The following is a 14,979-nucleotide window of genomic DNA, read 5'->3' as shown; positions in this document are numbered from 1 at the left end:
AAGTTCAGAAGAACAGCATTTATCTGAAATATAAATATTTTGTAACATTATAAATGTCTTTATCATCAATTTTGATCAATTTAAAGCATCCTTGCTAAATAAAAGTGTTCATTTCTATAATTTCTTCTGCAAAAAAATAAAAATTATACTGACTCTTACGTTTTTGAATGGTATAGTGTATAACGTTACAAAAGCTTTTTATTTCACATAAATGCTGATCTTTGGATCCTTCTATTCATCAAAGAAACCTGAAAAAATTCTACTCAGCTGTTTTCAACATCATAATAATAATAAATGTTTTTCGAGCAGCAAATCAGAATATCAGAATGATTTCTGAAGGATCGTGTGACTGGAGTAATGATGCTGAAAATTCAGCTTTGATCACAGCAATCATTTTAAAATATATTCAAACAGAAAGCAGTTATTTTAAATATTAAAACTATTTCACATTACTGCTTATGCTGTACTTTGAATCAAATAAATGCAGACTTGGTGAGCAGAAGAGACTTTATAAAACATTAAAAATCTTACTGTTCAAAAACTGATGACTGGTAGGTTATATAGATTACAGAAATGTTATATTGTAATGCTATATATATATACTGTATATACTGTATATATATATATATATATATATATAAACATTTCTGTCCCCCTCACTTCTGAAATGATGGCTACGCCCCTGTGTGTGTGTGTGTAAATAATACCTGTGCTGTTGAGCAGGTTGTGTCTGGCTCTGATGAAGGCCTCTATATCATCATCAGTCTGTTTATCTCCAGTTAAAGGAATAGAGGTAGATGAGCATTCAGCTGGGGGCACGGCTCTGTAACACAATGAACAAACCAAGACATGATGCTTCAGGTGTTGTTAGGATTGGATACATTATCCGTATTTATCAATGATTTTGTTATTTGACTACAATTTTATTGAATTCCTACAAACAGGTTTCAAAAAGGTGTTTTTACCTAAATGTTGTGTTAGTTTATCCTGCCACCAGAGCTAACAAGCCAAATCCTGTAACTAAGACAAAGTTTCTGAAGGAAATATAAAAGTTTGCATTTAAACTAACTTAACTTTTTCTTATCATTGTATTAATGCTATCATAGTTTCATTTTAGACAAAACCCATATACATCATCATATTCTGTATTACAGACCTCCCCAAACTTTGTGAGATATATGCAATAATATGATTATGCATGTGTTTGCACCATGAGAGTAGAGGGGCAGGGTAATAGAAACACCTCACTCCAGAATGATGTTTTGCTTTTGATGATGGCTGCTGGGGTTAATTAAGTTTAAAATTCTGCAAATGATGCATGTTTTTCTTAAGAAGCAAACACAACAAACATTAGAGGCATAAGGCCCTCTAAAAAAATAATCAAAAGACCCATGGCCCCCTACTGGTGTTTTGTCTTGGGTGTAAAATAAACAAGCAGATGTCTATTGGCACAAAATGACACAATTTATTAAAAGTTGGAAGGGTTACATTACCATTATGTGCACTACCATAAAAATGTACAAATTATTTCCTGGTGAAAATGATATATGATGTTCAAATAAACTGAACCCAATAATAAAATAAACCCAACCACTGTTGACTATTTACAATTATATTAAATCAAAATATGTAACATATTTTAACAATATCCATTAATTAAAAATGGGACAAAATGGGACAAAATATGACAAAATATAAGTATAAAGTATGAAAAACATGAAAAAGACAAGCAAGCAGTCAGAAGAACAAAGGCAGCTGTTCTAGCACAATGTTAAAGTAAAAAATATTTATATCATGATAACTCTTGGAAAATTTTAGCATGGCAATGGATATGACAGTGTTAATATATTTGGTCTTGGCGCAATAGATCTGCTACGCTGCTGCTGCTGCAAGCAAGTACAGGAACTTTATACTGCCAATATCCGAAATGGTGCTGTGAGTATTTAAGACATACTGCTACTGCACAAATAGCATATAAAATATAAGATCTATACAGGTGGACCTGGGGAAGGTGGAGGGTTTCAGAGGAACTCTGAAAGTGCGCTGCAATGCTCAAGCGAATGCTAATCAGCCATTTAAATGTAAAGCAGCAACCTCATTGGCTCCGTATGCAACATAAACCAATCAGCTTGTGACAAGTAGTTTAATGCTAAGAATATCATAAGTTACATTAAAAAGATTTGCCTGATTTGACTCAGTCAGAGCACGTCTGTTTTCCCATTTTGCTTCTTTCATTTGAGTATATTCAAGATCAGTACACACTTTGAGATGTACACAAATTATAATTCATTGTATTGTAATATTTGTAATACACTTCAACTGTATTAAAAACCAGTGAAACCAATGAATCGTTCAAAGTGCACTAAGTACTTGCACTTCGAAATGCGGAACTGTTGCATAAATTACATTATGACAGCTTCATTTAAATTGAAAAATTATGTTAAAGATGCATTTTTTAAGTTGTTAAAACTTATTTTGACCCATTTGGCAATGGCATGCATCCCTTTAGCCAAATCTGGGCCATGTGCAGCAATGATGGCAAACAGACAGCATGAAAACCAATTGTAGGAGGTGAGTGGCCTAGTTTTCATGTTGCCTAGACCATGGGCAACTTCTGAAATTGATAACCAGCATAACATTTACAGTTATTTACATAACAGTAAGTTATGTAGATTCTACCTGAATGCAGGCATGGATTACGCCAGAATGCTCCCTGACTGTTCAGAGACTAGCGACATCATTCAGATTAGGGACTTCGCATCCCCTCATGGCTTTCTAGAGGATGCTCGGCCTCATGTCGGCCGCATCCTCTGTGATTTCTTTGGGCCTGGTCAACATGCAGCCTCTTCAGTACTGGCTCAAAGTCCATGTCCTGTTCCACGCTTGATGCCTGGGACTTTTTCATCTCAGGGTAACCCATTGCTGCATCAGACCCATGGCCCCTTGGAAAACCTCTCGCCTGTTTCTATCAGGCGTCCCATTGGGACTGACCTCCAGAAGGAAGGTGGTCATGACAGATGCCTCCAACTCGGGTTGGGGAGCTCTGAATGAGGGCAGACTGGTCAAACCTGGAGCGGCGCTTACACATCAACTGCCTCAAGATGATGGCAGTTTTTCTGGCCCTAAAAAACTTCCGGCCGGCCTTAAGGGGGCACCACGTCCTGGTCTGTTTGGACAAAATGACGATGGTAGCCTTTATCAATCACCAAGGCGGTCTCAGTTCACACTCCCTTCATAGGTTGGCTCGACGCCTCCTTTTATGGGCAGATTTGGCAACCCCGGCCAGAGCTGTGGAACCTTCATGTTTGGCCCCTCAATGGGAGCCTTTGCAGCTCCCTGCGAGTGCAACTAATATTATTTTGGAGGATAGATATCCGTCTACAAGAGGTCTTTATGCCCTTAAATTGTCAGTCTTCTCTGACTGGTGTGCAGCATGTGCCAACCTTTCTATAGAGCTGCTGGATAAGGGGTGCACCCCTTCCATGCAAGTATATGTGACAGCCATCGAATCATTCTCTTATGGCTGGCCAGTCAGTCAGCAGATACGACTTGGTCAAGCTTAAGTTTCTGAGGGGAGCTCGGAGATTGAATCCGCCTCACCCTCATACTGTGCCGACTTGGGGCTTATCTATAGTCCTCAGGGCTCTATGAGGCCCTCCCAGTCGGCTGACTTGTGGCCCCTGTTGCTTAAGACCACCCTCATTTTGGCTTTAGCGTCATTCAAGTGAGTGGGTGACCTGCAAGAACTGTCAGTCAGTGCTTCCAGTCTTGAGTTTGGGCATAATGACTGCAGAGTCGTCCTCAAACTGAGACATGGCTATGTGCTGAAAGTGCTCTCCACTCCGTTTAGAGCACAAGTCATCCCCCTTCTAGCCCTCTCCAATCCAGTTGGTGAACAGAGTCCCAATCCACTTTGCCCAGTTTGGGCTCTTAGAGTGTATGTCGAGCGCTCTGGGCTGTTTACACACTCAGAGCAGCTCTTTGTGTTCTTCGGAGGCCGCTCTAAAGGGCTGCGAGTTAAGAAGCAGAGACTCTCACTGGATAGTGGATGCTATAGCCTTGGCTTACGCCTCAGTGAGCTTGAAGTTGCCTTGGGCTTGATAGGTGTGAGGGCCCACTCCACAAGAGAAATGGCCTCCTCCTGGGTTTGGTCCAGCGGAAATTCTACTGGTGATATTTGTGCAGATGGTCGTCACTGTCTACCTTCATCAGGTTTTATACCTTGGACGTCCCTGATTTTGTTTGCTTAATTCTACCTAATCCCCTTTGGAAGTGGAGAGGGTTATGTTATGAAGTCCTCAGCCTAAACGACTTGGGTCTCAGTATTGGCTCAAGCTTACAGGAGCCCTCAGTACGAGTGCTCTGGGGCTGGGCTCACAGAGCAGCTTCGTTCTACACTTGCATATAGCACAGCTCTATTGGACGTGTGTCAATGCAACGGGAGTGACCGTTTGAAAGGGAACGTTCCAGTTACTAACTTAACCTTAGTTCCCTGAGATTAGGGAACGAGCATTGTGTAGGTTGCCGTGCTATAAGGCTGCACGTGAATCGATGACTATCACTTCAGTTGAAAGATTCTGACGAAATGGCACTTAAAGCCGACTTATATAGAGGTCGGCTCCTCTCCTTTTGGTGGGTTGAAGCGCCATTGGTTCATGCAGCTACACAGACATGAACAAATCAGGTTTCAGTATCAGAGTAAACAGGGTTTCTCCTTAAGTGTGTCAATGCAACACTCGTTCCCTTACCTCAGGGTATCAAGGTTACGTTAGTAACCAAAGCATTTCTCCCATCTCCATATATGATCATGGAGCTCAACTAAAGTGACTATCAGCTTCTTGGTCACCACTCTAACCAAGGCCCTTCTCCATCAATTGCTCAGTTTGACCAGGAGGCCAGCTCTAGGAAGAGTTTTGGTTGTTCCAAACTTCTTCCAGTATGGATAATGAAAGCTACATTCTCCTGTGAAGCTTCAATGCAGCAATTTTTTTCTGAACTCTTCCCCAGATCAGTGTCTTGACACAATCTTTCCTCTGAGCTCCACAGGCAGTTATTTTGACCTCAGGACTGGGGTTTTGCTCTGATATACATTTTCAGACCTTTTATTGAGGGGTGTGTGCCTTTCCAAATCATATCCATTAAAATGAATTTGCCATAAGTGAACTCCAATTGAAGTGTAGTTACATCTACAAGTAATATTAATGCTCCTGAGCTAAATTTCAAGTGCCCCAGAAAAGTGTATGAATACTTAGGCAATGTCATCATTTGTTTTGTATTTTTTATACATTTGCAAAGTTGTTACAAACCTTGCAAAATGTGACATAACCGGGTATGTTTGAGGATAAGCGAGCGGATAACCTCAGCTTTCGGTTCCAAAATCGGAGGTTACTTTCAGGGTATGTAATGGCGCTTTTCCACTGCATGGTACGACTCGGCTCGGTACGGCTCAGTACGGCACGGTTCGGCTCGGCACGGTTTGCGTTTCCACTGCAGTTCAGTACCTCTTTAGAGTGGGCGGGATTATTCATATGTCATTATAGTTGCGCCGCCTTTACTACCACGACCCTAAAAAAAACTTTTTCATTCCGCGTCGCCCCATCAAGCTCTCGCTGGATCCGCTCCTCTGCTATCAATGAGAGGAACATCGATCCTTCGCTGGCTGTGCTGATTTAAATCTAGCGGTTCTTTTGTGCTTGTGTCGCAAGTTCAGTGCAGTTCAAGTTCAGGTAGTGACGATTCTCTCCAGTTTACACGTCACGTGCTGGTAACGGTACGGTTCACTTGGAACCCCAACCGAAGTGGTACTAAAAAAAGTACCAGGTACCAGGTACTGTATCCAGTGGAAACCCCCCCCAAAAGTGAACCGTACCGAGCCGTACCGTGCCGTACCATGCAGTGGAAAAGCGCCATAAGTAACCATAGTAACTTGTTCTCTGAAGATAACCTGCTCCGGAGCAGGTTATGTTCCAGGGTTAGTTCACTTCAGCGCACGTGTGATCTACTGACGAGCCTTCAGTGGGCATGACAGATAGCGCACAACATTATATAATATTACAATATGTAATATAGCCTATTATATATATTTGTATGATATGTTAATGATGAAGCACTAATGTAAGTAATAAATAAGGTAATATATTATTCTAATATGGTTATTATATTTATTTTATTGCCATAACAGTTATCTGTATAAATTATAAAACACTATGACAAGGTAATGTGTAATTTATTATATTATATATATTTATTTAGTACATTTTATATTATCTCACACATGGATCGGCATTTTCTATAATGTCTAAATTCTAAATCGAAATACATATCTGATATGACTTAATATATAATTAGCATCAAACAAACAATATAATTCATATTCTCAAGGATTAAAGATTAAACAGAAAAAAAAAAATGATTGCACAGGCATTAATTAGGTGGTGATATGCACTAAGCATGTAAATGACCATTGAACAAAAGAAGAAGAAAGAAACAGCATGGCGCGCTTTTTCTTAATGTCCGTTTCCATAGTGACTCGTCAATTCGTCGCTCTGTTGAGAATATCTTGAGTCTTAACCAGGAACATACTCTGAGTTGAATGAACTTACTCCCAGACGCGTTTTTGGAACCACATACCTCGAGTAAGCAAGGTTTGGGTTTAGCTGACGGTAAGTTAACCGTGCTTTCTGGAATACAGCCCTGTTTTTTTGTTGTTGTTGTTTTTTTATTGTTTTATGGTGTATGGAGTGTGGAGTGTCTATTTCAAGCAGTTTAACATAAGGCAGTAACATAACGTGACAAAATATATGCATTACATGTTTATTTTTTCTATCATGAATAAATAAATAATAAAAACATCTTGGTTACTATTGTAACCCTCATTCCCTGATGGATGGAACAGAGACGTGTGACGAAGTTCCGACACTGTCCTCCTGCATTATTGACACTATTTTCCTATTTGACACTGTAAAGCTGCTTTGACACCATCAGTATTGCATAAAGCGTTATATAAATAAAGGTGACCTGACTTAACTAGGCGTCACTCTTGGGAGCCCAGATACCTCTGACATATTCAGAATTGAAATGTTTAATGCGTTTACCAATACAATGGGAAGAAGTCACTTCAGCTGTACAAATCCTTTCCTGTAAATCTTAAATCAACAGTTAAACATTTTTAACAGCTGAATATACCTGGTTGTTTACGTTGGGAAAGTGTTCTCTTCATACTTCATATTCAGGACTATTGCAGGATTTACTTTTGTAATGTTTCATGCTTTTGTTTACTTCAGGTGACATGTCTATCAAAGAACAAGTTGTCATGAGGCCACACACAGACATTGTCAGCGGCATTGCTGAAATGTTTTCCAATTACTTGGAAAAGTACAAGGCAGGAAGTGGCGCGAAGCAGAGAATATAGAGGTAAGAATAAAGGCTGGAATACATACATTATTTTTGAACAGTGTAGGACCTTCGTTCGAGCAGGCCACCTCGTGAGCTATTGAACAGACACATTCCAGAAGAATCGAAAGATCTCCCCCCTCCAAACCATCATGAGGTCTAAACTAATCACACCATCACATGACACCAATGGTCTGGGTCGATTTCCTGTCAACGCCTTGTCGTTATCTCCTCAGAAGAATCAAAAGAGTGATGAAAAACGAATCCAATCAGGAGACGACAGAGATCTTTTGTATCAAGGACTAAAGAGTTCTTTCACAACATATAGTTGAGAGATACCTCGTGATCGCTATGCATGGTATTATAGGCACAGGAAAAGGCCAATTCACGGGACAAGCTCCAGGCCTGCAAAAACAACGGATCTAAACAACAGTGATAACGTGACTCAATCAACCTCTGTCTGAGACCTGCTGGTCAGTTCCGCTCTCGATCCGGAACCCATGCAAGTGGGCAGAACGCGACTGACCAGGGAGGAGAAGGAAGGATCTCTTGCTTTGTCTGTGGAGGCCGCTGTTCCTTAGACTGTCGTCTGGTTCGGTCATCTGCCCATTGTAGTCCCTGCGCTGCTGAGGAATTCTGCATCTTCATTTCTGGCATTCTTCTAGGCTGGTTACCGGTTTGGTTTTCTGAAAATAAACCTTTGAACGCTTGCAACTGAATCTCTTGTCTTTCCCTGTATTTCCCTGACATATATAAGCCAAGGCTCTGCTTTTGTGATTTTCTCAGGTTGCGATCTAAGAACTATTAACAAGCACTAGAATTTTGGGACTTCCTCAGAACTCCATTAACTCTCATCCACTGAACTGTATGTGTGTGTGTGTGTGTGTGTGTGTGTGTGTGTGTGTCTTACGTAGCGTAGTACCATGTAATCTAGAGTAGCAAATACATTCTTGTTTCATTATAAGAATCATTGTCTTGTGTTGTGTATTTTAAAGTTAAAACTTTGCCCAGATCTTGTTACCTTGCTCATAGTTAACACAAATACCAATCTTGTATTATTATCATTGGCCACGGAGTAGTACAAACAGAATTGGTAAGATACACTAAATTCTACTAAATGCTGGACGAATAGGTGATGAAGTGTAAGCTATACATTTTGAATCAGTTTAATCAGTGTGGCGAGGGGGGCTTGGTTCAGCGAAGTCTGCAGCGGGAGACAAGCGGTGAGTAAGTAGGTCAAGTGCAAAATGATGAATACCTGTGTCCGATTGCAGTAATTAGCCTGGAGAGACCAGATAAAAGGCAGACTGGAGAACATGGTTGGGAGAGAGAGACTGGAACTCGTGGCCATCCCTTAACCGGAGGAGGAGAACCGACTGAACTGAGTTTATGCCTTGGGCAGATTGAGAACGCGCTGGAAGCGCCCCGTTTGTGTTTTGTTGAACTTTAAGTAAAGAAATAAAAGGGCCATGATTCTCCAAACCACCAACCTGAGTCACTTCCTTCTTCCCAATACGAACTTTGTTACAATCAGGTTGACTCTGTATCATTTAGAATCGATTCCCTCTCCGAAAACCTGAGCTAAAATTCCTTACTACAGATTCCATTCAGTGAGGATATTAATCTTGGCTGATAATTTGAGACTATTATACAACACATATTGTTTTCATTTGTCATGCATCTTCTAGCAATGTGACACATATTATAAGTTTCTTGTGTTTGGAGCAACCTGAAAGTCTGTAATAGTTTGTGATCCTCAGTCATTGGTGTATGATTCCCAGTTTGTCACCTTAACATTTACAAAGTCGGTAAGTGAGTTTTTAAAAAACTTTTTTTTTTTTTTTAATTTTTAATTTGTGTAATGTATTCCAGCCTTAGCACGTTAATGACTTTTCATGCCAGACATTGATGACTGTGTACTAATCTGAAATAGCTATTTTATGTACTGGTAACATTAACACTGTAGTGTTTATTTATTGAGTTATACTGCTGCTTTCTTTTACTTGACCAAAAATCTACTTGTCCGAAAAACCCATGACTGCAGCCAAAACATTCATGAATTGCAATCACTTAAGTTTAAGCATGCCATTTTCCAGTGTATGCTCAAAAATGGGGATGACAAGTTTTGCGCCAGTTAAGGCTTAGAAATAACAGTGAAGAAAACAAATCAATTTCCATATAGACTAATCTATTTATATGAATATAATGTGTATATCATAATGATTGTATAACATAATATAACATAACTGTGTAATAAACGTATTGGCTTGAAATTAATGGGGCTATCAAATGCGTGTAAATCAAGTCTTTGCTCATAATAGGCAGGAGGGCCAATATTATTAGTCTAAAACTGGAAAGTGGCTTAGTTTAACAGGGCAGAGGACCGTGAATTTACAAGATTCAAACCGCTTCCTGAACCAGTCTGGCTAAGCGAGGCTTTGGACGTCATCAATGACATCATTGCTCTAAAGCGTTACAAGCCACGATATGCGCTTCACTGAAAGCTGCTGGGATTTCTCGACACACGCTCCGAAGACTCGGCACAGAACGTAACATCACTAGCGAAAGGGAACTGCCACTAAATGCGAAGTGATTGATGTGCCTGGCTCGCCTTTACCTGACTGATTATAAGTCTTGTTATGGCTATTACTGTTAGGAGAGGATAATATGAGTAAGAGCAGGGGTTTTCAGACTGGGGTCCATGTCGTGACACAAAGCCAGGGGGTCGCGCAAAAAAGTTTGCTATTCGGTATTTTCCGGACTACACGTTGCATTTTTAATCTTCTGAACGTGCTATGATTTATATTCCAAAGTGACTTATATAATGCATTTAATGTCAAATAAGCAAAACGTAAACACGTAAAAGCTGGCACTTCAAGGTTTCTATAAATATATTTCTCATTCTGTGTGACAAGTATAACGTTAGACAGTATCGCTGAGTTTTTCTTCATTTCAGGAAGAGGTTCACAGAGACGGCAAGTGCATTTTGTATGTTTTCTTTATTTTACAAAAGTACAACGTTTCACTGTTATTTTGAAGGTACACAGATAAAAAATAGATAGTTTTGAATGATGTCTTGCTCCTATCTGACGGATGTCACATCTTTCCGCTGATGCGAGTAACCCAAGTGTTCGCATCGGCGCCTCCCACGCTCACACAACATAATCAGTTCTAGCATTGCAAACTTTACATCGCAGCATCTTCATCATCAAAGTAAATGAGAAAACTTAACATACAAAAGGTATTGGGGACTCAATTTAGCTTGTCTTTTGTACAATATGTAGGTTTTGCTGGTCAGCGCGAGCATCGCCATGCCGTGGTGTTTTCCAAACAAATTTATTGCATATGTGAAGGATGTTGTTTAAGTAGATATTCAGATACGAGAGAAGTACAAAGCCTTCTTTACAAAATAAATAGGCTAATAGTTTATCAGCAAAATGTTACACCGCATCTAACGATTTACTCATGGAAATGAGAGGTATGTGAGCCCAGCAGGAGGTTCAGTTTTTAGTTTAGTTTTAAATGAGTTATAGACTTAGCATTTAAAATTAATGTTGTTTGTAAAGAATGGCACTATACTTTATTTTATGTCATACAGTTAAGCAAAACACGAGGAAGAATGTTTTTCCTAATATCAGGACCATTGCAAATGTTTATTGAACTGAATCAATATAACAAGAAGTATATTTTGAGTGAGTTAACTATTAATAGTAACTATTTTCTCATTTTGCTCTATTTCGACAAAGAGTCCAAACAAAGCCACAGCAGAACAGTGTCCTCTACAAGCAACACAGCAGCCTTTCATATTGAATGATTCGCTTTATTCCTCACTGAATGAATCAGGCATTTGAATGAATTATTTAATGTCTTATTCTAAAGACAGTAACTTACCGCCACCTACTGGCTGTTTTACTTTCATATTGTTGTTTTGTATAACTATGTATTTGAAACATTAATATGATAGTGTTAGGCAATTATATATGTAGCTATGCAAATAAACACAACACACAAATAAATCATTGAGCATATCAAATCCACCTGGGGCCTAATGTTTAAACGTTGTGTATTTTCCACGCACATATCAGGATTTATAAAAAATAAACTAAACCGTACGGACATTCTAGACCATGCATACGCACTTTTACTGGAGTAAGTGAAATAAGGAAGCAAACAGAATGATTTTAAAGTCTGTTTTACATTTGACATACACATTTAGATTAAATATGACACTCTGAATAATTAAGTTAAGCACTGAAATTTCATGAAATTATTATCCAGAAATTACAACATTTGTATATGAATTTAAACAGAAATATTTGCAGTGGATGTGCTGCTTTCGAACAATTTTACTGTGGTATGTGATTAAATGTTTTAATCACAGCGAGGATTGCTTGGCGTATGACAATTCCGCTTTAAATTGTGTTCTAAATAGCAAAACTCATGTTCAGAGAAAATACTTTTTCACGAATAATGATCATTTATGTGAACTTGATTCATCAGATGGCTTTGGAACATAGGCGGTAACAATAGCCATAAGGATGCGCACGTGGATCAAACAGTCCATTGGCTGGTTTGACCAGGTCCGATGACAGTAGAACTGTTCACAGGTGTCGTGCACAGACAGTAGCCTAATGATAACCCCTTTCGTGCTCTTCCCAATATTGTGACAAACACCATATTTAAAAGATAGAATTTGAAGGAAACTGTAGGATATGCGCGTTTTATTTTCAAAATGTTTTGTTATTGACGCGGTGAGTCAGACAGCTACTTTGCAAAAAAATAAGGCCTATCTCGTTCCATAAAAATACAGGCTAAAAACATTCTAAAACATATGTTTACCTTTTAGGTAAAATGCATAAATTAGAATAGTGATGTCTCAAAATGCATTTATAGTCTGTATCTCATATTTTCCTAACGTGTTGTAGGCTACCCTTAACTGCGTTAAACATGGTGTCACGTGGATGAAAATATGCATGGAAATGATATGCAGATGACGTTATGCATATTCAAATTAGGCATTGTAAGCTCCATATATGGCTATTTTGGGAGGAGACGGGGTGGAGATTCATGTATGCACAATCTTCCGCTGACTGGCTATTAAAAAGGGAATTTTGCGCAGGTTCTGGCGTACGCATGGCTTTATAAATCTGAAAACTTTTGTACGTACACAAAATTTAGCTTTTGTGCGTACGCACACATTTAGGATGAAATCTACGTAAAGTTTTATACATGAGGCCCCTGGCCTCTGTAACTGTCTACTCTGTAGCACTATCATTTTCAATGCAAAAACATTACATTAATTCAAAATTAATTTACAGATTTACTCATTTAACGTTAACGGATCGCCAGGTAGGCGTACAGCAGTGACAGACAGACACATATAACGGTGTCCTGTATGGAAAGATGTTTCCCAGCCGACAGTTGTCAATTTTCCCCTGTACAAGTGAACAGAACACTGAACATCGGCAGTAATGAGGTGCTTTGGAGTGACGTCACCGCCCCTCTTCGACAGATTGGCTAGAGGAGGAGCTGTCAGTCTAGAACTAGTGGACCAATGATGATGTTTTAGCCCTCCCTGATTTACATGAAACTCTAACCACTGAGTGTAGGGTAATAGTTAGTTTTAGTACCATTTTAATATACAATGGATTATCAAAATTAAGACAACACAAAGAACATAATATTTTCATGAAATTATTATTAACATAATTTTAGGAAAAAGAATAAAGTGTTTAATGTCAAAAACCAACAAAAAATAAATAAAATTAGCAGCACAATGCACTTTTTAAACAGAAAAACATTAATATTAATAATGATGGCCGGATTTTAAACAATCAAAAAAATCTTGGTTTGGTGACTTACAACGTTATCTTCTAGATTTGACAAAAAAAATAAAAAATAATAATAATATTAATAATACTAAAATAAATAAATAATTATGAAACCTCACATTTCAGTCTTTAACTCATTTTAAGAGAAGGATCAAAATAATAAATTATAGGCATTGTAGCGTCTGGACCAATCAAACACACAATATATATTTAGTTTTTATATTTAACAAATACTCTGTAACCCCCCTCAGTTAAAAAGCCATATGAGGACCCATGAACCCTTCCCCCCCGGAATGCGTAACACCCCAGGAAGCCGAACCGGCCCCTTGTTGCATGGCAACCAACGCTGATATCACTGGGTTTATTGGCCAAAAGAATGTAAAGCAGGGAAAATCCCTGCATGTCCCAGGACAAAGGCAGAATAGAAATGGACTGTGCTCTAATTAATTCATAGGAAAACCTTTCTTTGAATGAACACACACATTCTTCAGGCCATTGTGTATATTATTGCTGTTTTGTATTAATCTGTTGTATTATAGACTATTTTATTCATGCTTACGATAAACCACTCATTCATATAACCTTACATATACCGTGTTTAGTATCTATGATCGCCTTCTTATGATCGAAACAAGCGTGTATATTATATATTGGTACATAGGCAATATATATTAGGGTCCTAAGAACTTTTAGTAATTTCGATTCAAGTCCATTTCTATTTTACCATGCTTTCAAACAAAGCGCCATAAAAACGCCCACTTGGGATTCCGGCCTCTCTCATTGGATAAGCCCATCTTGAGAGGCGGGGATCTTCTCTGACCTTAAAGCTGACACACCATGCGACCCGCCCAGTCGGTGGTTCGGTCACATGCTAAGATGAAGATGTGAGAAAACGCTTCAGGATACCAAAGCATTGTGCCAGGCCTTCTTTCGGCCTTGACTTTTCCATTCACCAAAGATTCTCTGACTCAAACTGGTTCTTTCTCCTCAATAACTTCAGCAAAGATCAACTGGAAACCTTAAGATTGCATCAGGAATCTCTTTCAGACAGCCGAGACTCGCAAGTATCAAACTTAGTCTTATTAATTGATACATTAAGTATCAGTTACACCTTTTTACAAAGGTGTGTTTGAACTCAGAATCTGACGTACATCCCTCAGGTTTAGATCGGCTGAATATGCAAAATGGTTCCATAAATTTCATTCCTTATGCCTCTTCCTGTACGGAGTTAAACCTGATCCCTTTCATATACCAACTGTATGTGTGTGTGTGTATGTTAGACCAGTTTATGTGTGTATGTAGGATGTTAGACCAGTTTATGTGTTTATGTAGGATGTTAGACCAGTTTATGTGTTTATGTAGGATGTTAGACCAGTTTATGTGTTTATGTAGGATGTTAGACCAGTTTATGTGTTTATGTAGGATGTTAGACCAGTTTATGTGTTTATGTAGTATGTTGGACTAGTTTAAGTGTTTATGTAGTTAATAAAACCTTACTTGTATCACACTTGACGTGTTCATTGTTTACTCATAACCGGAGTCAATAATCATGCAGATTTACGTTACAAGCTTTGTAGAATTGTACAGTAAGAAAGTTATTTCCCTCAACCAGGAAATTAACGTTCTTAGAATTGACAAGACAGTTGACCCTGAGAGGTCAGCTAAATATCTACAGCGGATCTAAAATATGAATAGTTAATTATAACTAGTTATGGTTAATTATTCATATTTCACATGAGCTGATTCGTTACAGATT

This window comes from Sinocyclocheilus grahami, unplaced genomic scaffold (assembly GCF_001515645.1).
Source record: "Sinocyclocheilus grahami isolate Dianchi unplaced genomic scaffold, SAMN03320097.WGS_v1.1 scaffold1712.1, whole genome shotgun sequence".
NCBI lineage: Eukaryota > Metazoa > Chordata > Actinopteri > Cypriniformes > Cyprinidae > Sinocyclocheilus > Sinocyclocheilus grahami.
Note: the sequence above shows the minus strand (reverse complement) of the source record.